A 24,778-nucleotide genomic window follows, 5' to 3' on the forward strand; every position below is an offset into this window, starting at 1 on the left:
CACAAGTATGTTGAGTAAATATTTCATGTAAATACCGTATCCTCAGGGCCTCTTTGACCTCTCTTGTATCCACCTATGACAAAATGTATAATTAAAACTAAGGATAAACTAAACATTTAAATTAGTGCCATAAATTACCATATTCTTCTAGAACAACAATCAAGGGCATGGGTTAAATATGGTAAGAATAAATAAATATAAAGATAAAATAATTGATAAAAAGATGTATTTAAAAAATGAAAGACAAATCATGCCCACAGTGACCAATCAGATGTTTGCAACTATTTTTCCAAGATTATACCTGCAATTTGAAGGAGAGATATATTTTGTTAAAAGTGGGCTCTATGTTTATGCGCCATCTACTATCACATTGTTTATACATTTTAGGCCACGACTTAACTTTGGTTTTTCTTTGTTTCCTTTTTTTTTTTTTGGGGTAACCAATGCTTTTATTTATTGTTTTTTTTTTTTTTTTTAGGCAGCCTAAATGTTAAGTTTGCATTGGCACTTTTCCCCATTATCATATGCCTTTCCAGTATAAAATGTCAATGCTTTAAGTGGTAGTTTTTTCATTTTTACTTATAGCCAGCAGCCTGATATAACACTTTGTACTGCACCTTCTGTATTCACTTTAACCATAGAAAAGTAAAAGTTTGCAGTAAGATGTATTGAACTTTAGGGAGTTGGAAACACAACTGCATAAAACCCTTCTATTAATTTAAAGCAGTTTCCTCTGGACAAATATGTCACTGACATCACATTAATAAAAAATGGCTTAGCACACTAGTAGCAATTGCTATTCTCCTTCTTTTATAAGACATTTGTTCTAATTCAGTCTGCAGATAAGTATTTTAAAGTTATTATGTCTAATATTTGAGAAAAATGAATCTAAAGTTTAGATAAAGCTTATGGAAAAATAAATACTGCCATGAGGTCATAGTGGAAGGTCAATCTGTGAAACTCACAAGTATTAGAGAGCAGTAGCTAAATAAAAGTATGATACTGTAGTATATTTTTTGAAAAAATGTACACATATTTATTAAACTAAAAGCATAAAAGAAACACAGTAAACAGTTGGACATTGGAGTTGGAAGTTTTGAATGCTTTTTGCAAAAGAGAAAGTGTTCCATTTTTATAAATATTGAATTTTTAATTGACATGTTTACTAAAGATGGCTGTCTTTTTTGCAGTATGGCCCAACTTCGAGATCTGGGTAATTTATTAAAATAAAATTTAATTTTTATGGTTAGGGTTAGTGTCCATTGGTTCTAGACTTACAAGCAGGTCAAAGTTAGCATGAGCTGATCTTGTTTGAATTCACTTTGACTTTAAATGGGAAAAAGGCATTTTAGATACAGCAGAATAGAGTACACCCTTCCAAAATATCGAATTCAAATTTCAAACACTGGATTTCACATACTTCAAAAGTGCCTTACAAATCCAAATAAAACATGAAAAGGCTGTGTATTAGAGCCCTAAGACATACTGTATTCAGAAGTTTTGGAAGTATCAAATTTGGAATTTTGAGATCATCTATGCATTGTTGCTTTTATGTCTCCATTATGAATGAACTTTGGCTCAGGTTGAATGTAGGTTTGACCTAAAGCCATGTTGTTTACAATTTGACACACTGCTGAATAAACTGGCCACATTTGTAAACAAACAGACCAAAGATCTTTTTTAAGTAAGGGCTCTTTCACACGGACGATCCAATCAGATCCACCTGTCATTTTTTTAGGCGGATCTGATCGGATCCTCCATGCAGCTCTATGGGGCAGCGGGTGTCAGCAGAGACACCTCCGCTGACACCCGCTGCCATCCGCATCCGATCCTGTGCGTGAAATCTGGACGGATGGAATCCCAATTTTTCCATCCGTTCAGTAATCGGAGCGGATCGGATCTGATGAGAGCGGACAAGCAGTCCGCTCTCATCCGATCCCCCATAGAGGGCAGCGGGGGCTGAGACACCTCCCTCTCCACTCTTCAAGCGGAGACGGAGCTGTCATCCGGCGGCTCAGCGGGGATCGCGGATCGATTCCTGCTGAGCAACACGGATCCGCCTACGGAGGCGGACCGTGTGAAAGAGCCATAACTGTAGCACTACTGCCACTGAATAACAGATCCCTAGCCGACTTCTGTTTGTAAAAAACAAAAACAAAAAAAAAAACAACCTGGGGGTCCTGGGAGATGTAATTGATCAAATATATATACTTTAACATTTTTTTAAGTAGAACATAAATAGTTAACTCTGCTATTAGCCAAAATGACAGAGAAAAGCAGCACACCTTAAGTTATTATATACACTAAACACTAATATACAGGATTTATATAGTGCCAACAGCTTGTGTAGCACTTTACAACATAAGGGCAGATAGTAAAGTTACAATTAGTGTTGAGCGAACACGGACTGTATTATTCGTGTTCGTACCGAATAATTGGATTTTTTTTACCCGAACACGGACACGGACACTTTACTGTATGTTCGGGTAAAAATCCGTGTTCGGTCGTTTTATTTCCGGGTTTTGCATGCTTTGGCGCTCTTTTCATGGCGGGCTTTCAACAGCCAATCAACAATCGTTTAACTGGTGTGCCTTAAGCCATCCCAGCCATGCCTGCAAATGTCTTAGTAGCTGTGATTGGCCGTCTGAAGCATGTGACCAAGTCTTTATAAGTTCGAGGCAGCCGCCGCAGCAGCGTCATTCTGCTGCTTAGCTAAGGGACAGAGCACACATCAATGTGCTGGCTGCTGATTAGGGAAAGATAGGCAGGAAAAAACCATTTGTGTCCGGATAGAATTGAGGGACAGGTCGGAGTGTTTAGGCAGGGCGAGTTGTAGGCATTTTAGGGATAGAGTCTGCTGAATTATAGGGTCAGTGTCTTCTACAAACTACAATCGATATTGCTGTGTGGGGGGTGGGGTGAATCTGCACTCAATCCTGATCTACGATCTCTTCTCAATCCTGTTAGGGACAGAGTCTGCTGAATTTTAGGGAAACTGTGTTCTACAAACTACAATCGATATTGCTGTGTGGTGTGGGATTGGAGATAGGCAGGTGTCAGTGATCCACATCCATTTTTCTGTGTGTGAGCTGCAGTGAACACAATCTTTTTGGGCTGCAGTGAACACAATCTTTTTGGGCTGCAGTGAACACAATCTTTTTGGGCTGCAGTGAACACAATCTTTTTGGGCTGCAGTGAACACAATCTTTTTGGGGTGCAGTGAACAAAATCTTTTTGGGGTGCAGTGAACACAATCCTTTTTGGTGTGCAGTGAACACAATCTTTGTGGGGTGCAGTGAACAAAATCCTTTGTGGGGTGCAGTGAACACAATCTTTTTGGGGTGCAGTGAACAAAATCCTTTTTGGGGTGCAGTGAACAACATCCTTTTTGGGGTGCAGTGAACACAATCTTTTTGGGGTGCAGTGAACAAAATCCTTTGTGGGGTGCAGTGAACACAATCTTTTTGGGGTGCAGTGAACACAATCTTTTTGGGGTGGAGTGAACAACATCCTTTTTGGGGTGCAGTGAACAAAATCCTTTTTGGGGTGCAGTGAACAAAATCATTTCTGGGGTGCAGTGAACACAATCTTTTTGGGGTGCAGTGAACACAATCTTTGTGGGGTGCAGTGAACACAATCTTTTTGGGGTGGAGTGAACAACATCCTTTTTGGGGTGCAGTGAACAACATCCTTTTTGGGGTGCAGTGAACACAATCTTTTTGGGGTGCAGTGAACACAATCTTTGTGGGGTACAGTGAACAGAATCTTTGTGGGGTGCAGTGAACACAATCTTTGGGGGGTACAGTGAACACAATCTTTTTGGGGTGCAGTGAACACAATCTTTGTGGGGTGCAGTGAACACAATCTTTTTGGGGTGGAGTGAACAAAATCATTTTTGGGGTGCAGTGAACAACATCCTTTTTGGGGTGAAGTGATCAAAATCCTTTTTGGGGTGCAGTGAACACAATCTTTTTGGGGTGCAGTGAACAAAATCCTTTGTGGGGTGCAGTGAACAGAATCTTTGTGGGGTGCAGTGAACACAATCTTTGGGGGGGTACAGTGAACACAATCTTTTTGGGGTGCAGTGAACACAATCTTTGTGGGGTACAGTGAACAGAATCTTTGTGGGGTGCAGTGAACACAATCTTTGGGGGGTACAGTGAACACAATCTTTTTGGGGTGCAGTGAACACAATCTTTGGGGGGTACAGTGAACACAATCTTTTTGGGGTGCAGTGAACACAATCTTTGTGGGGTGCAGTGAACACAATCTTTGGGGGGGTACAGTGAACACAATCTTTTTGGGGTGCAGTGAACAACATCCTTTTAGGGTGCAGTGAACACAATCTTTGTGGGGTGCAGTGAACAACATCCTTTTAGGGTGCAGTGAACACAATCTTTGTGGGGTACAGTGAACAGAATCTTTGTGGGGTGCAGTGAACACAATCTTTGGGGGGTACAGTGAACACAATCTTTGTGAGGTGCAGTGAACACAATCATTGTGGGGTGCAGTGAACTCAATCTTTGTGGGGTACAGTGAACACAATCTCATACTTCTGAAGATTTGAGGGTGCTGCCTGTTCCATACTCCCCCTACTCCTCATCTAGCCTTTTAGGGGTACAAACAATAGTAATTGGGGCCTAGTGTGGTTGTGTACGTGTGATATACATACACTTTTTTTGGATCATATTTTCTATTCCGCTATTTAATCAAAAACCTTTGGGGATCAGTTAAATTGGGGGATAGTCTGTGTTGGTACGTGTGAGAGAGATCCACCTTTCCAAGTTGTTGGGGTTCATCTCATACTTCTGAAGGTTTGAGGGTGCTGCCTGTTCCATACCCCCCCTACTCCTCATCTAGCCTTTTAGGGGTACAAACAATAGTAATTGGGCCTAGTGTGGTTGTGTACGTGTGATATACATACACTTTTTTTGGATCATATTTTCTATTCCGCTATTTAATCAAAAACCTTTGGGGATCAGTTAAATTGGGGGATAGTCTGTGTTGGTACGTGTGAGAGAGATCCACCTTTCCAAGTTGTTTGGGTTCATCTCATACTTCTGAAGGTTTGAGGGTGCTGCCTGTTCCATACCCCCCCTACTCCTCATCTAGCCTTTTAGGGGTACAAACAATAGTAATTGGGGCCTAGTGTGGTTGTGTACGTGTGATATACATACACTTTTTTTGGATCATATTTTCTATTCCGCTATTTAATCAAAAACCTTTGGGGATCAGTTAAATTGGGGGATAGTCTGTGTTGGTACGTGTGAGAGAGATCCACCTTTCCAAGTTTTTGGGGTTCATCTCATACTTCTGAAGGTTTGAGGGTGCTGCCTGTTCCATACTCCCCCTACTCCTCATCTAGCCTTTTAGGGGTACAAACAATAGTAATTGGGGCCCAGTGTGGTTGTGTACGTGTGATATACATACACTTTTTTTGGATCATATTTTCTATTCCGCTATTTAATCAAAAACCTTTGGGGATCAGTTAAATTGGGGGATAGTCTGTGCTGATAGCTTAACTATCCCACTTCTATGCCTCCTTGAAAAAACAATTCGGGCGATGATGGAAGAGGATGTGGCACAGGATGAGGAGGAGGAGGAGGATGAAGAGGTAACATTTCCAAGGCTTTCAGGGCAGTCATTCGCAAGGGGCTCCGAGGGTGGGTTCCTGCACACGCAAACGCCAGGGACGCAATTGTCCAGCAGGGGCACAGTTCTGGAGGATGAGGAGGATGAGGAGGAGGAGGAGCTGGAGGAGGAGATGGAACCATGTTCACAGCAGGGTGGCACCCAGGCCAGCTCATGGCCATCACTGGTGCGTGGCTGGGGGGATACAGAGGACACGGACGATACACCTCCCACAGAGGACAGCCTTTCGTTGCCTCTGGGCAGCCTGGCACACATGAGCGATTACATGCTGCAGTGTCTCCACAACGACCGCCGAGTTGCCCACATTCTAACTTGTGCTGATTACTGGGTGGCCACGCTGCTGGATCCCCGTTACAAGGACAACGTACCGTCCTTAATTCACTCACTGGAGCGCGATCGCAAGATGCGCGAGTACAAGCGCACGCTGGTAGACGCCATGCTGCTGGCATTCCCATCTGACAGCGGGGCCACAGTGGAAGCACAAGGCAGAGGAGGAGGAGGAGGAGGTCGCCAACGCAACCAGGGCACCGCCAGCACCTCAGAAGGCAGGGTTAGCATGGCCGAAATGTGGAAAAGCTTTGTCAGCACGCCACAACAAACAGCAGCACCAGCAGCTCAGATGGAACGTCTTAGCAGGAGGCAGCATTTTACCAACATGGTGGAGCAGTATGTGTGCACACGCCTACATGTAGTGAATGACGGGTCTGCCCCCTTCAACTTCTGGGTCTCCAAATTGGGCACATGGCCTGAGCTTGCCCTTTACGCCTTGGAGGTGCTGGCGTGCCCTGCAGCCAGTGTATTATCTGAACGGGTATTTAGCACGGCTGGGGGCGTTATAACAGACAAGCGCAGCCGCCTGTCCAGAGACAATGTGGACAAGCTCACGTTCATTAAAATGAACCAGGCATGGATCCCACGGGACTTTTCCGTACCTTATGCAGAATAGCAATGGATACCGACCTTACCCACCCATTGTTCCATTTTTGCTCTTTCTCACTCTTTTGGGGTGTACCCTCATTTAAAATTTTTGAAAAGAAGCAGTGTTGGCTACCTCGTCCTCCTCCTCAGGGCCAGATTAATGTAGGGGCTATTGGAGCTGCAGCTCCAGGCCCCTACCTTTTATATAGGCCCCGGGTTGGCCATATTCACTGTTACCGCACTTCTGTCACTTGTAAACACAGAAGTCTGGCTTCTATGCTCGCTTCCCCAGGCAGCACCCTCAGAACCTCCCCACACAGCGTGAAGGCCGGACAAGGAGGGACAGTTGGCGATGCATGGATGTGTTTATGGGCTTCAGAGACAGCATCCCATGTTGAATTAGGCATGCATGGCTGCACCCTTCCTCCTCTGGGTGCATGGCAAGGCACGGCCCTTAAGGCCCTTCAAAATCCTCAGCACCAAGCCCATGATGCTGTTAATCCGGCCCTGGTCCTCCTCCACCGCCGCTTCCACCTACACCGCCCATAGGTGTGCGCAGCCTATTGCATTAAGGTGTGCACCCCAAAGTTGAAATACACATGCATGTGTTTGCCAGCAGGGAGAGTAATGTATCGGGGCCATGTACCTGTAGGCAAGGAGAAATAGAGCAGAGCAGGTCCCAGGGAGATCTTTCCCATCTCCTCACTGGCAATGCTATGTGCCCTAGGTGATTAGGGTGTGCCCAGGCACACCCAGCACACCCTGTGCGCACGCCTATGTCACCGCCACATCCACCACCACCTCAACCTCCCTCCTACTCCATATGGGCCTCGTCCTTCAGAGATGAAGAAGAACATTGTTTTATTTTTCTGTTTTTTTTTGTTGTTTTAAGTTATTTCCCTATCCACATTTGTTTGCAGAGCACTTGCCATGCTCTTAATTACGTTTTGCTGCCATTTGCAGCACTCTAGCCCTTTCCTTTGGTGTTTTAGAGCCATTTTAGTGCCTTAAAGTTCGGGTCCCCATTGACTTCAATGGGGTTCGGTGTCCGGGAAAAGTTCGGTAAAAGTCCGGGACACGGACCCGGACTTTTTTTTAAAGTTCGGCCAAACCCGTCGAACACGGACATCTAGGTGTCCGCTCAACCCTAGTTACAATACAATTCAATACAGGAGGAATCAGAGGGCCCTGCTCATTAGAACTTACAATCTAAAAGGGAGGGTCAAGTGATACAAAAGGTAATAACTGTGGGGGATGTGCTGATGAAGAAAAATAAAAGTAAAGTTTTTAGGTGAAGACAGGATAGGCTTCTCTGAAGAGAATAGTTTTCAAGGATTACCTAAAAGTGGATAGAGTGGGAGATAGCCCGACAGATTGGGGTAGGGAATTCCAAAGGATGTGAGAGGCTCAGGAAAAGTCCTGGAGGCGAGCATGGGAGGAGGTGACAAGGGAACAAGAGAGTAGGAGGTCTTGTGAAAAATAAAAAGAACGATTAGGTTGGTATTTTGAAAATAGGTTAGTAATATAGCTAGCTGGGTGCCAAGTTGTGGATGGCCTTGTAAGTTATTGTTAGTAACTTGAATTGAATTGCCACGGGTGAGTGGCAGCTAATGGAGGGGTTGGCAGAGAGGGGTAGCAGACATTGAGTGGTTTGTAAGGTGAATGAGTCTGGCAGCAGCATTTATGATGGATTGAATAGGGGATAGCCTATATAAAGGTAAGCCAATGAGGAAGAAGTTGCAGTGGTGAGGCGAGAGATAACCAGGGAGTGGATTAGTAGCTTTGTGGTATCATTGGTTAGGAAGGGGCATATTTTGGAGATGTTGCAGGGGTTGAGGCAGCAAGCTTTGGAAAGTGATAGTGATGATGGAAGTGGATGTTGGGCCAATTGGGAGTTCAGAGTTCAGGACTACACCTAGCACCCTGTCATGTAGGGATGGGTTAATGATTGTGCCACTGATCTTGACAGAGAAGTCAAGGGAAAGGGGAACATGGGGAGGAAATATTATGAGCTTGGTTTTGAACAGATTGGAAGTGGTGTGACATCCAGACTAATATAATAGTCAGTAAATTAGTGATGCATGAGGAGATTGATATTGTGAGCTGATGGGTAGAGAAAAAGATTTGGGTGTCCTCAGCACCAAAATTATATTAAAAGGCACGGAAGCGATGTAGATTGACAATAGGAAGGGTCCAAGAACAGAACCTTGGGGGCCCCAATGGAGAAAGGAAGAGGAGAGGAGGAATTAGAATTGTAAGTGACACTGAAGGTATGGTGGGATAAGTAGGATGAGAGCCAACAGAAGGAACATTTTTTGTGGAGGAGGGGGTGGTCAACCATATTAAAGGCAGCCAAAAGGTCCAGAAGTAGGAGTACAGAATAGGGTCCAGGGAAGGCTTTTTAAGTATGGGGATGACTAGTGCATGTTTTTGAGATTTGAGAAAGATGCCAAAAGAGAGGAAGAGATTGGCAATGTGGGTTAGATAGTGTAGGATTGAGTCAGAGGGTGGCCCCAGTATTTGAAAGAGTACAGGGTACAGGGGGCAGGTGGTTGGGTGGATGTTAGAAATACGTTTAAAGGCAACCTTGTCTATAGTAGCAGGGTTGAATAAGGGAAGAGTTGATTGTATCTTTGGATATGGGGTGTTAAGTGGAGGGTATATCTGTAGAGGGGAAAATTAATCACAAATTGAATCGATCTTATTTTTTGAAGTGTTTGGGGATCTCCTGGGCAGTGAGTGAGTTAGTGGGTGGAGGCAGTGGAGGATGAAGTAGAGAGTTAAAAGTAGAGAAGAGTTGATGGGGACTGGATGAGAAGGTGTATATGAGAGTGATAAAATAGGTCTTCTTGACAGTCTGATGGATAGAATTGTATTTTTGGAGAGTAGATTTATATTGGTTGAAGTCTTTGTGAGACCTAGTCTTATGCCACAGATGTTCAATAGTGTTGGGCGAATGGTTCAAACTGAGCATGAGTTCAGGCCGAACTTTGGCTGTTCCTCCATTCAGTGAACATCACAATTGTCAGGGCGTTTTGACTGTTTGTTCAGCCCGCTGAACGACCACAAAGAATGAATGCACTGTGCAACTTTTTTAGGACCGAACCGTTCGCCCAACTCTAAAAATTACTAGAGATAGGTGAACGGTCTGGCCCGAGCATGAGTGCATTGGAAGCCCTGATTGGTTGGTTAATTGGTTGAATCAATGAAAGATTTGCCCAATCAGGGCACATAGCACAGTCAGAGCCATGATTGGACACTGTCACGATGACTCCATCTAATCATGGTTCATTGCTCTTAGTTCCACCCCATTTTCTCATAGCAGCCATTTTCAGTGTGGTATTGGCATGGAGAGAGATAGAACAGGGCTCTGTTTAGTGCTACTAGTGAGTTAGTGTGCTATAGTGGGCTATTGTGATTCTATTGTGTAAAGTAAAGGTTTAGAATAAATCTAGTGATAGTGCAGCATGAGTGTAGTGTGACCATTTATTTTTACTTTAGTGTCAGTCTTGTGTGAATCTAGTGATAGTACAGCATGAGTGTGGTGCGACCGTTCATTTTCACTTTAGTGGCACTTTAATTTCAATATTATTTAATTGAAGATTTCACACAACTATTATTATACAATGAGATATCAACATTGAATTAGGTCTCTAAATTACCACACAAAGAGGCGTTAGCGCATATTTAGAGAGCCTATATGTTTCTAATTGTATTTTTACAGAAAAGAAATGTAAAAGTTAACAGATAACACATCTATAGGAAAATAACTAAAATAAAATACCATAAGTCAGAGGTTGCCACATATACTTGGACTTGCCTTAAATGGTATTTGTTATATTTAAATCACTCAGTGTTTGTATTTGTCATGTCAGTCTACCCATGTATCCAGTCTACCCAGTCAGTCTACCCAGCTCCATCTATCTAACGTTGGACTGAGAGCATTTGATGCAAGTGCATACATTTGCTCATATGAGGAGTACTGCTGAACTAAATTTACTACTTCTACAACTGCAGGGATTGAGGGAGATCTCCAATGTCTTACCAGTGTTAGTCTGGCGGCTAACAGTATATTAACCACTACATTTCTCAGGGAAATATGGATTTCATCTATCTCTAGATTTAGCAGGGCTTATCCAGGGGATAACCTAATTGGAATGGTAATGATTTTAGATATGAGTTGGAATATATATAGGGCCAGAAGTTGGCTAGTGGTTTACAAGACCATAGTAGGTGAAATAATATGCCTATTTGTCCACAGTTCCTTCAGCAGAGGTTGGGGGTGTGAGTGTAATATTTTGATAAGTGATACGGTGTCAGGTACCATTTTAAAGTAATTTTGTGCATTAATTCCCATAAGTTTGCATTCCTAATGTAAGACTATGTTGCTGAAATGGTGGGACATTATTGGTCAGGAGTGTAAACTGTGTTAATATCTTTTTCCCAGGCCAGAAACATGGCGAATTTAACAAAATCAAGTTTGCCACCAAGCAAAGCATATATGAGGAAGATACCTCCATTTTTATTTTGCAATACTGTTGGATAAAGTGCATTTCAGGTTTAAGTGCTTTCTTAAGAGGGATGAAATCTGTAAGTAGGTGTATTGCTCTTTATCGGGTAGTTTAAACTAATTTTGGAGATGTGTGAAGGACTTGAGGGGATCTGAGGAATAAAGGTGATGGATTTCTGTCACCCCTCTAAATTTCCACTCTTTAATGTTGATATTTGAAATGATTAGGGAGCAAATTTCTAGGGGGATAGGTATATTAGTTGGAGTTTTGTTGTGTTTTGCAGAAATCAGAATGTTCCAAGCCTTGAGTGATGCTAATAATGTGGTAGGCAAGTAGGAGGGGGAGCATTTTTCAAATTGCTGGAAAAGCAAAAAAGACAGTACATTTTTACAAGGTACGGTTTCTGATTCTAGTGTGGCCCATAGAGAGGTTTGAGGGGGAGTAAACCAGTTCTTGAGTTAGGCTAAAACTGATGCTAGGTAATAGTCTCGTATTATTACATGACCCATTCCTCCAACTTTGATATGTTTGTTAAGTTTAGTAAATGCACAGCGAGAATGTCTGTTTTGCCATAAGAACCTGTTGGTGGCAGACTGTAATTTATGGAGGTAATAGGAAGGGTTCTAAAGAGATACAAAAGTCTAAGCAGTACCATCATCTTGAAGGCCGCCAAATGGCCTAACCATGAGAGTTCTGTTTTGGATATTTGTAGTAAGGAGAAAGACATTAACTGATCCTGTACACGGAAGAAACAAATGCGCATTAGTACATCTCTTGATATGTTTTTGGTTAAAAAAGGCAAATAGTTGGTTTAGAACAGAAGGTTGGTATTTTGAGTGGGGGATATTCCTAAATATTTAATCCCTTCAACCCACCACCCAAAGGGATATGTGGCGATCAATAATTTTCTGGTAACGGAATCCAATCCCAAGTACAAGATGTATGACTTATTCGCATTTACTGTACTTTATAGTATGACACATCCTGAAACATTTTCAGTGCTCCATAGACTGCTGCAAGAGAGGACTTGGGATTAGATACCAATAATACTATATCATCTATGAACAAACTTATAAACATGGGTGTTGTTACCTACTTTGAGCCCCTGGATATCTGGATGAGAACAGATATAAGAGGCTAAAGGCTCCATCAGGAGGTTGAAGATCAAGGGGGATAGCGGGCAACTCTGACGTGTGCTATTTGTGATGAGAAAAGGCTGTGATAACATACCATCTGAATACACCTGGGCTGATCGCTGAAAGAATTGAGCCAGAAAAAACAAACTTCCTAAGGACCTCTGTGAGGTACCCCCGGTGTATGCGATCAAACGCCTTCTCTGCATTCAAGCCTAGAAGCAGAGAAGGTGTCCTTGATCTGTGTGCATGATGCACAATACTAATTACCCCCTGGTGGCGTCTGAAGTCTGTCTGCCCTTTGTGAACCCAGTTTGATCTGAGTATATCAGTATTGATAAGACGTTAACTAGGCGTAAAGCTATACTTTAGCAAACATTTTTAGATCAATATTCCACAAAGAAATGGGTTTAAAATTCTGAGGAGTGTCTGGGGCTTTTCCCAGGTTGGGTAGAGTAAGAATCAGGGATTTGAGCATTTCTTTTGGGAAAGGGGAGGAGGTTGCAGCTATGTTGAATATGTCACAAAGATAGGGTGTTAAAATAGTTTTAAATGATTTATAGTACTCCCAACTATAGCCATTTGGGCCAGGGGCTTTGTTGTTGGGCAGGGAGCTCTTTGCCTTATAGAATTCTAGATCTATGAAGGGGGAGTTAAGTGTTTTCAAGGGATAAGAGGATAATTTTGGTAGGTCGATTTTCTAAAGGAAACTGCCATTGTCGGCTGTGGTGGGTTGAGGAGTGGAGGTGTCCTCCTTAAGGTTGTACAGTGAGCTATAGTAGGTGCTGAATGCATTGGCAATCTCCTGGGGGCTGAACACCTTTTCATGAGGGATGAGGGATGATATATGTGGGGTATTTTAGATTTACCTCTTTGTCCTCGCAACTTACTGGCCAAAAGTTTGTAATACAACACCAATCTAAACTAGAGTACTACAAGGTACAAAACCAGTTTCCCCGAGGATTATAGGAAGGGAGCTTTTCCACTACTTTCTAAACACCACACATAAAGCCCAACTTTAATAGATAAAAGCTCTATGATCCCTTCTATTATATCTATATTCAAATATATACAGTAAGGGTAATAATGAGTTAATGCGCATCATTGGTTAACTATTGCTTAACTATAATAGGAGACCGCACACTCATCGATTTTGAATTGGAGAGTGAGATAAGGAGAAGGGGAGCACAAAAAAAAAAATGATTCTTTGTGGAGTCAATTAATCTCTCTTATTTTTTGGATGCAATCCTAAAGGAGCCAACATATGCAATATTAACTACAAATCTCTAAGAGTACTTGTATTCAAGGGGATACTTTGGGAGCCATGGCCTCTAAGGGATGAACTTCCATTTCACTTCCTTTTTTTTTTTTTTGGACATTTATCTGTGTCTTATACATTTGGCAATATTAGTTAGAACATGGGTATTTATATACATAGGTGACAGGTCCAATAGGGAGCAGAGTAGTTGGAACATGTTTTTATATGTCTTGTCATTTGATGAGGATTTTAATTATTTTTGATTAAAGATGGTAATTTTTTGTATAGCAATGGGAGTGATTGCACACATTCTTTATCTGTTTTCCTGCAGACTTATGGTTAACCAATGATGTGCATAGATTCATTATTACCCTTATGTATTTGAATCTAGATATAATAGAAGGGAAGGTGGAGCTTCTATCCAATAAAGTTTGGCTTTATGTGTGGTGTTTAGAAAGTAGTGCAAAAGCTCCTTTCCTAAAATCTGTGGGGAAACTGGTTTTGTACATTGTAGGACTTTAGTTTGGGTTGATGTTGTATTACATTTTTTGGAAAATCATTCCCTTGGAGCCCTCAGTTCCTTTTTTTTGTAAAATAGTTTGGATTAGTCGATTCATCAGTACATACATATTGAAAGTGGAATTGGGGGGTGAGGTAAGTAATAAAGGGGTTAGCACTTTAGGAATTCTTTTTTTTTTGTTTGTTCTCCTTCCCTTCTGAGATTGATCAACGATTCTAGGAGAAAATGGTTAGCAAAATACAATTAGAGGACACTACAGTTACCAATAATGTCATACAAGATAGCGAACAGTTACGCTCTCTATACAAATAAAAGATTTATACGAGAGAAAATCTAGAACATGGTGGAATATAGATTTTTTCAAGAAATACCTGGATGAACAGATATATCCGAAAGGGTTGAGAGTCCAGATATTCCCGAAAATTAGAGAGGTGTACCCTGATTTCAAAAAAAGGTAGGAGGATAATTTACAGCAATGCACTCGCAATATGGTGGTCCTTTTGATGGACTACTATGATAAACAAATGACACAAAATAATCAGGATCTACAAGAATTGGAAGATGTTCAGCATTGATTACACTCAGCAGCGCTCAATAGGTATACCATATGGGAAATCAACCAGTCCTCATAAAAGGATAAAAACTATATTGTAAAAGATCCAGTCCTCATAAAAGAGTAAAATCTACACTCAATACAGTCTTTTTGTTAGAAAAACCACATAAATTTTCATAAAATTTGGTACTCCCAGTGCTCAGTATTCAGTGTTCTTTTTTTTGATAAACATTTTATTAGGACTTTGCAGTACAGAAAGTACAAAACAATGCGGTACATGCGAAGAAAAACAACAATGTAAACAAAATGAAACAGCATAGTACCTCCATCAAATATGAGTCGAGGGGCCTGCAATTTGAAGCGAACTGGGGGGGGGGAATCAGGTAGGTGAGAAGAGGGGGGTGGGGGTAGCAGACATCCGGCCGATTAGCCAATCACGTAGTTCCGTGCAAGTCAAGTCCATTCTGTCACGCCGTGACTAGGGTTGCATTACAGAAGAGTTAACTAATAATCACAGGTGTACTCTACCACACATAAAGCTACAGACTCACAATTGCATAACATCTCAAGCAGTACGAGGTATAATCGTAGGTAGGTAGGGGCGGGGGCTTCAAAGCCTTGATGTGTGCGTAGGGGGAGGAAGTGGGTACACTGAGAGATAAGTATGCCATTTCCTGTGGAATCGACTATGTGCTGCACCCCCGCTGTGGTTCATGTCTATGAGGTCTCTCCGCAGTAGGGTCTGCATGTCTTGAAGAACCTCACTCACTGAGGGGGGGGATGCAGCAGTCCAATGTTTCAAGATTGCTCTCCTTGCCACCATAAGACAGTTCAGAATCCAGGGTTTATGGTGGACTAGGGACTTTCGAGCAGCTTTGTTGAGGAGGGAAGAAGTGGTGTCCAAGTGGCCAAATAGTAGAGCATAAATGTCTTTGGGTAGAGAGAGGCCTAGTGTGTCCAAAATGAATCTTAGAATTTTGTCCCAAAACCGAGAAATCTGAGGACAGGCCCAGAATTTGTGGAATAAGTCAGGAAGATTACGCTCCGCACAGGGAGCAGACTCGGCGCTTGTGTTCCGGTACCCACTTCAGGCAGGGGAGATAGGCTCCATGTAAGATCTTGAGTTGTTGTTCCCGCCAGAACTCGTTATGGACAAATCAAGTAGAGTTGTAGCCCCTAAGAATGCGGTCTCTGGCATCAGGGGAAGTTAGTGTCTTATTCCAAGTGCTGGCTACCTGGGATGCCGACGCGGCATTCCATTCTTGTCGCAGTGGATTGTAGATAGGAGAAATCCTGTGCCTGCCCTGTTCAATTAAGACATCTATCAATGTTGGCGCAAAGCGCTTAGATTTGTCCATACATATTGAATGCACAAAACAAAGACATTGTTGTATGAATAGGTTGAGAGGAATACCATATTTAGCCGACAACTCAGATACACTGTAGGGGTGACCCGTAGAGGTATCATAAAGCTGAGAGAATCTGGTCAAACCCAGACTGGCCCAGTATGAGAAGGCGCTATGCTGTTGCGCTTGGGGGAACAGAGGGTGGCTACAGATAGGAAGATGGAGAGAAAGTCTCTGAGGAGCTTTCAATTTCTTCCGTATTTCCCTCCAAGCCATAACGGTATCCCTAATCAGGACATTGTGCCGTAGACCATGGGGGAGATCTCTGTGCCCGCAGTGCAACAAGGTCACTAGATCATAGGGCGAGACCATTTGAGATTCTAGCGATATATTGGTGTATTTAGATTCCCCTGATATCCAGTCCAGGGCACCCCTGAGTAAACATGACAAGTTATATAGGCGAATGTTAGGCAATCCCACTCCCCCTTCCCTTTTCGGCAGGTATAGTTTGGACATAGCTATACGGGACTTTCGGCCCTTCCATATGAAACTAGCTACAGCCCTATTGAGTCTGTGGACATCTGTATGCTTCAGGAGAAGGGGGATAGTCTGGAGGGGGTATAGTAGTTTAGAGAAGCTCATCATCTTATAAAGATGGCATCGGCCCAGGAAGGAGATGGGAAGATTGTGCCAGTTGTGAAGTTCAGCTATCACCTTGTCTATAGTGGGGGAAAAGTTCAAGTGATACAGGGAAGAGGGGTGTTTACCAATTTTGATACCCATGTACGTAATAGAGGTATAAACTACTTTGAGGGGAGAACAGGACGCCCATGGGGGTCGATGTGAGGAGTGTAAAGGTAAAACCTCACTTTTGGAAAAGTTTATGCGGAGCCCGGAGCAATGACGAAAGCGCGCAAATACCTGCTGTATTATCCGGAGATCATTCGGTGGGTCAGCTGTGAAAATGAGGATATCGTCCACAAAGAGCGCCGTGCGCAATTCCGAGTCGCCCACCGGGATCCCCTTTAGATTTGGGTGTAATGTTAGGAGTCGAGAAAGCGGTTCTAAGGCCAGATTAAACAGGAGAGGGGACAATTGGCAACCCTGACGAGTGCCTTTGAATAATCTGAATGCAGGGGATGTATGACCTGCCACCACCACTTGCGCCGTGGGTTGGGCATACATAGTCCGTATAAGATGAGAGAAGGGGCCAGAAAAACCTAACTTTGCGAGAACCAACTCCAACCAACGAAAGCTCACGTTATCAAGCGCTTTTTCAGCGTCCAGCGTTACTATAGCCGTATCCGCAGTTGGGTTGGCCCCCGCAAATTCCAGGGCCGTGATGACCTTCCTTATGTTGGAGGTGGCGGACCTCCCTTTGGTAAAGCCTGCCTGAGCGGGATGTATTAGAGAGGGGAGAATGTCAGCCAGTCGGTTAGCCACTATCTTGGATAGGATTTTAGCATCTAAGTTGAGAAGGGAGATGGGGCGGTAGGAGCCTGGGTTGGTGGGATCTTTACCCTTTTTATAGATAAGCTTCATAAACGCTCGGTAACCTGAAGGTGGGTAGGGGCCACCAGTGTAGATGGAATTGTACATGTCTAGAATGGTGGGTGCGAGTGCTCCAATTGCTATCTTGTAAAAATCAGATGTATAGCCGTCAGGTCCCGGGGCCTTGCCAGGGCCTTAATCGTGTTGAGCACCTCATCCAAGGATATCAGTGCGTTAAGCAAATCTAGCTGTTCCTGCGTAATATTGGGGAGTGGGAGTTCTGATAACAGGGATTCCGCCTCGGGTACATCGATAGGATCCTGCCCATATAAGGTCGTATAGAAGGACTCAAAGACTGCGTTAATAGCCTGCGGTTCCTCGACAGTGTCACCCCGTGAGTCCCTGAGAGCCGTTATGTGCGTCGGTGTAAAGGGGGGCCTACACAGGGTCGCTAGCAGCTTGCCCGGTTTGTTTCTGAATTTGTGAAATTTCCAGTCCTGCTGGAATAGATGGTCTCCTGCGCCGCAGCCCAGTCATCAAACGATGCTTTAGCCGCACGCCAGCGTTCTCTACATTCTGGGGTATTGGCTTGGTTGAGAAGCCTCTGCGCCTCCCGAAGAGATGCGCTAGCTTCCTGAAAAGCTGCGACAGTTTTTTTCTTATGGGCTGAGGTGTAGGAGATAAGCCTTCCTCTGAGAACAGCCTTACCGGTCTTCCAGAGCAGCACAGGGGAACAGTCGGGAGAGGAATTAAATTGTAAAAATTCGGACCAGGAGTCCTGTATAATGCTCTTTATCCCCGGGTCCTTGGCCAGATATGCTGGAAAGCGCCAAGAGCCCTTAGACTGGGGTGCGTCGAAGGAGGAGACGTCGATGGAAATGGGAGCGTGGTCAGACACCGCTATGTCGTGAATGCAAGGATGGGACGTAAGAGCAATCATAGGGTTATTGGAGAAGATATAATCAATTCTCGTGAGAGTATTGTGTGGGTGGGAGAAGATTGTGTATTCACGATCCGAAGGGTGGGTGAGGCGCCAGGTATCCGTGAGGCGTAAACCTTCAGCGAAGACCTGGAGTGGTGATGTTGGTTTAGGGGAGTGAATTAAGGGATGTGATGTCCCCCCTGACCTGTCCTCCTCTATATCAAATGTCGTGTTGAAGTCACCCACCACTAGGATGGGTAGGTGTGTATAAGGGGCCAAAATAGAGGTGAGTGCCTGGAAAAAACCTTTCGTGGGAGAGTTGGGGGCATAAATGGCTGCCAGTATCCAAGTACGGGATGCCATTGTCAATTTCAAAATCAAGATTCGCCCCTCATCATCAGAGTGTGAGACCACAACATCGCAAGAGACCTGTTTGTGGAACAGGACCATAACTCCGGCTTTTCCAGAAACTGCTGGAGAACCGAAGACCCGGCCCACCCAGAGTTTGCGCATGCGGACCAGGTCCGGTTCCGGTAAATGCGTCTCTTGCAATACAGCTATGTCTGCCCTGAGAGTAATCTGCGAAAAGAAGCAACTTGTGACCATCCAGTTGCAGAGCCTTGGAGTTCCGGAAAGATTTTAAGATATTCACCCTGTCCATGTAATTAAGATAGCGTACAATGACCCGTCTTGGTGAGCGGCGGTCGTTAGAGGGGGCCCCTAAGCGGTGAGCACGTTCCACTGTGCATGAGGAGGTCAGGCCCAGGGCTGAGGGGATTTTGGAAGCGCAGATGTCATATAGAGAATCAGCATTGTAAGTCTCAGGCAGCCCTATGATTCTGAGGTTATTCCTCCTAGACCGATTCTCAAGGTCATCTAACTTCTCCAGAATATACCTTTGGGTCTCTTTGGCTCGCTGGTCTTGGGAGAAGGAGGATTGAAACTCATCCTCTATGTCTGACATGCGGTGTTCTAGGTCCGTGAGCCTGCCAGAGTGTTCCCCCAGCAGCTCCTTGCGGAGTTGTGTTATGCCCTGCGCTATCGCATTGTCCACTGCAGCGGTAATAGTGGGTGAGAGTAAGGCTGCCACAGCTTGTGCCAGAGAAGCGATGTGGGCATCCGGAAGCAGGGATGCAGGAGCGCTCTGAGCCTGTGACACAGGCTGGGAGGAGGCATCCGCCATATTGGCTTCAGTGGACTGGTCCGCAGGCTCGTGGAAGACAAATCTGTCCATAGCTGCCAGGTCCCCGGTGATGCAGGAGGCGATCGATGCGGTCAGGTGGCTCAGCTGGGCTCTAGCTAGGCTTGTTATGCCGGTGATGTCGGAGCCGCCGTTCCGAGCGTCCGATCACATGAGGCGCGGGAACCGGAAGTTCGTATTCAGTGTTCTGATCCGGCGTATACCTTCACCACACCAAAAAGTGATCCCCTTAGGAATGGACACTCACCAGAGTTACAATGATCATGCGCCTATAAGCATAGGTTGCTTGCAACCTTTGGGAGTCTGGACCACCTCTGCTGACACCTGGACGACCACTGTGCTTAGATATCCCTCAGGGACCCTTCTGTGTGGCCCTGTGCTGATCCCATGCACTCTCCTTCATTGTCTCCGGACTGTACTGCCTGTTATCGAGTGTGGCCCACAGTCAACGGCCCAGTCTCTGCCCTCCTCCACATGCAAAACCCCTGCCTCTGCTCCAGTGCCTCAAAGGGTTTTGATGTGGAAGAGAAAGCTGCATGCCATGAAGAATCGTTGCAATCACTAAATGACAACAGCAACCTCCACACCATGCAATTGAGAGACCTTCAGAGACAACTTGAAGATCTGGACAACAGAGGCCGAAGACACAACCTGAGAGTAAGAGGACTGCCAGAATCGATCGACCGCAACCAAATTACAAACGCAACCGTGGCAATTTGCAACAATGTACTTGGTAGACCCCCAGATACACCAATAGAGTTTGAACGATTGCACAGGGCTCTGAGACCAAGAACAAGAGATACAGACCCACCTAGAGACATCATTTGCTGTTCAGTGAACTATCGAATAAAGGATATGTAAAAAGTGGGGAAGTTTGGGACTTTGAGTGAGACTACATGATGGGTATGGGTAAGGTAAGGATAAGGGTATAACATGTAATGTATTGAAGGAAAAAACAATAAAATCTTCAATTTAAAATAAATAAATATGTGGTATTGGGGGGGCACTGGTCTATCACACTATTTATAATACATTAAAAGTGCTTTTGTCACTGTTTGTAGTATTGCTGCAGCAACGCTCAGTCACCACACCAGTCACAATGCTGCACAGTGCACAGTACAAATCCACTATAATATGCTTTCTTTATTACAAAGTATATTATACCGTGGATTACACCCCTATATAGTGCACTGCACACCAATACCAAAAAAATTCCAGCCCTTTAAATTACTTTTGTGGACATTAACAGAGCGATTTGTATCACTGCAGATCTGTCCCTAGAGCACACTGGATACCTGTCCCTAAACTGAACAGAAACTGCACACCAATACCAAAAAAATTGCAGCCCTTTAAATGACGCTTGTGGACATTAACAGAGTGATTTGTGTCACTGCAGATCTGTCCCTAGAGCACACTGGATACCTGTCCCTAAACTGAACATAAACTGTACACCTATAACAAATGAATACCAGCCCTTTAAATTACTTTTGTGGACATTAACAGAGCGATTTGTGTCACTGCCGATCTCTAACTGTCCCTAAAGCACAGACTGGATACCTGTCCATAAACTAAAAAGAGACTGTAGTAGACCTATACCGAAATACCAGCGCTGAAAAGGACTTTTATGGATCTTAACAGAGCTATTTGTGTCTGGCAATCTCTCCCTCATGAACACAGCAGACCTTTCCCTACGCTGACAAAAAGCAGAATGTGAAATGGCCACCTGCTCTGGTCTATTTATAAGGTAGGGGGTGTAACGCTGAGCGCTCTGGTCCCTGCTTCTGGACCGGAGCGCTCGCAGCGTTCGTTCCAGATCCACTCACCTGTGCCCGCTCCGGCTCCCTCCTCCGCTCCCCGCTCACATGGTTCCCGGAGCGCGCGCCCCTGCACCATAGGGCGCGCGCGCGCAGGTCATTTGAAATTTAAGGGGCCTGTGCACCAGTAATTGGTGCCTGGTCCAAACCTCCCTTCCTGTTTTCTGTGACCTGTTTCCTATTTCCTGTTTCCTGTGACCTGTGACCTGTGACCTGTGACCTGTTTCCTGTGACCTGTTTCCTGTGACCTGTTTCCTGTGACCTGTTTCCTGTTTCCTATATAAGTGACCTGCCCCTTCCAGCCATTGCCGGATCTTTGTTGCCTTGTTGCCTTAGTGAAAGCGTTATTTGTGTAATCCTTTGCCTGTTGCCGAACCCTTTGCTAACGACTATCGCCTCTGAACCTGTGCTGCCTGCCCTGACCTTTGCTACGTCTGACTACGCCTCTGCCTGTCCCTTTTGTACTACGCCTATATCAGCAGTCGGTGAGGTTGAGCCGCTACCAGAGGACACGACCTGGTAGTTACCGCCGCAGCAAGCCCATCCCACCTTGCGGCGGGCTCTGGTGAAAACCAGTAACTACTTAGAACCGATCCTCCGGTACGGTCCACGCCAATCCCTCACTGACACAGCGGATCCACTCCCTGCACCGCTCCTGCTACCAGTCCGGACCCTGACAGGGGGCATGTCCATGTGCTGAAATATTTCAATTGGCTGTCCCATTCCACCTGATGGCTGTGTCATGGGTCAAAGTCCTCCCAAATGTAAATTAATATGGCTGCCGCAAACATCGGCAAAAGTCCGCCTTTTTGCGAATTTGCGAACAAGCAAAATTTGCCGCGAACCGACCGCCGGGCGAACCACAAGGCCATCTCTACCTGAGATAACCATGGAAGGCAGCAGAAAGGGGGGGGGGAGATTCCCTTCCCACTGCTTGTAACAGCAGTCTAGCGGCTTATTAGCCACTAGGGTTGCTTTTAAATGAAAGCCGACCGCTAGCTGTAAAAAACGATACCAAGATGATTAGCCCACATGGGTTTACTTGACAGCTAAGAACGTTGTATTCTGTGACTGAAGGTACATTAGGCATTCACAGGATAAATTAGTAAGTGTCGACCATTCCAGGCCCCAAAAATTAGCCAACATGGGTTTACCTGACAGCTAAGAACGTTGTCTTCTGTGGCTGAAGGTACATTAGGCATTCACAGGATACAGAAGTAAGTGTTGGCTCCAAAAATTAGGCATTCGATGGTCATGAAATGCCTTTTCTGACGCTGTATTTACAGAAGACAAGGAACATGAATTGTTGTGGGTGGATGGCGGTCTGGCGGATATTTGTGGCCTGTCATGAGCAATTTAAATGAAACATGGTCTACTGGTCACATGTGTTCAATTCCTCAGAGATCCATGCCTCATTCATTTTTATAAATATGAGGTAGTCAACACTGTCATGAGCTAGGCGAGTGCGCTTATCGGTCACGATCCCCCCTGCTGCGCTGAACGTCCTTTCGGACAGGACACTGGACGGGGGGGCAAGCCAACAGTTCCATTGCAAATTGTGCAAGCTCTGGCCAGAGGTCAAGCCTGCCCACCCAGTAGTGCAGGGGTTCATCACTCCTCAGAGCGTCCACATCGGCCGTTAACCCAATGTAGTCGGACACCTGCCGGTCTAGGCATTCCCTGATGCTTGATCCAGAGTACAGCTGTCTATGGGTCGGCTGAAAGAAGGATCTCATATCTGAAGTGACCAACACATCTTTAAACTGCCCTCTTCTTGCAGGCGCTGTTGGATTGCTAACTGTCTCTTTGTGACTGGAAATTCCTCTGCCAGGGCACGCAAAAGCAGAATGCAGCATTTCTCGCAGCAAGGCCTGGAAGTGCTGCATTCTGACCGCCCTCTGTGATGGTGGTAAAATTTCCGTCATTTAATGTTTGTACCATGGGTCTAAGTACGTTCCCACCCAGTACTGGTCCTTGCCCTTTATGCTTTTTATACGGCAGTCCCCCTTAAAACACTGGAGCATGAAGGCCCCCATTCGCACTAAACTGGACGCGGTGTAGTGGCCTGGCTCCAGCTCATCATCCAGGATAATCTCGTCTTCGTTCTCCTATCCATGGACAACACCAGGGATCCCAGACAGGTTTAAAGCATGCTCTTCTTGCTCCTCCTCATCCGCTCCACCACCATCCTCCTCTGACTCCTCTTCAGACTCCTATTGTTGACTTGCCTCAGATGGAATAGCACCCCCTGGGAATTCATCCAACATTGCGACTTCCTCATCTTCCTGCTCCTCTTGCTCCTCGACGGCTTGATCAATGACACGACACAATGCACGCTCCAGAAAGAAGGCATAAGGTACGATGTCACTGATGGTGCCCTGGCCGTGACTGACCAGTTTGGTGATCTCCTCAAATGGCCGCAGAAGTCTGCATGCGTCGCGCATGAGCAGCCACTGGCGAGGTGAAAAAAACCCAAGCTCCCCAGAACCTGTCCTGCTGCAGAGTTTGTACAGGTAGTGGTTAACTGCACGTTTCTGCTGGAGCAGCCTATTAAGCATATGCAATGTTGAGTTCCATCGCGTCAGGCAGTCACAAATAAGACCCCTGACGGGCAGGTTGTGTCACGCTGAATGACAGCAAGGCGAGCCATGGCTGTGTAAGATCTTCTGAAATGGCCCGAGATTTTCCTGGCCTGCCGCAAGACGTCCTGGACCCCAGGAAATTTGGCAACGAATTGCTGCACGACCAAATTCAGGACGTGTGCCATGCATGGCACATGTGTTATTTTGCCCTGTTTCAGTGTGCTCAGCAGATTGGCACCGTTGTCGCACACCACTTTACCAACTGTTAAATTGTGCGGTGTCAGCCACTGATCTTCCTGTGAATGCAAAGCTGAAAGGAGTGCAGAACCATTGTGGCTCTTGACTTCCAGGCACAACAGATGCAGCACAGCATGGCAACGTCTCACCTGGCATGTGGAATAGGTTCTGGGGATCTTGGGTGGCGCATCAAAAGAGACGGTAACAGCGGAAAAGGAGGAGTCAGCCCAGGAGGAGAGGGAGGATGGAGTAGGAGGAGGAGAAGAAGAGGCAGGCCTGCATGCAATCCTTGGCGGTAAAACCAAATCTACACGGAGTTACAGCAGAGTTAACGCTGCAAAAGAGGCAATATTGTTGCAGGACACAAATACACTTATAAAAGTATACTCAGATAACACCCCACTTCAATATGTGGTATTGGGGGACCACTGGTCTATCACACCAGCTATAATACTTTAAAAGTGCTTTTGTCACTGTTTGTAGTATTGCTGCAGAAACGCTCAACACACCAGTCACAATGCTGCACAGTGCACAATACAAATCCACTATAATATGCTTTCTATATTACAAAGTATATTATACGTGGATTACACCCCTATGTAGTGCACTGCACACCTATAACAAATACCAGTCCTTAAAA

This window comes from Pelophylax lessonae (assembly GCF_965119305.1).
Source record: "Pelophylax lessonae genome assembly, chromosome: 4".
Lineage (NCBI taxonomy): Eukaryota > Metazoa > Chordata > Amphibia > Anura > Ranidae > Pelophylax > Pelophylax lessonae.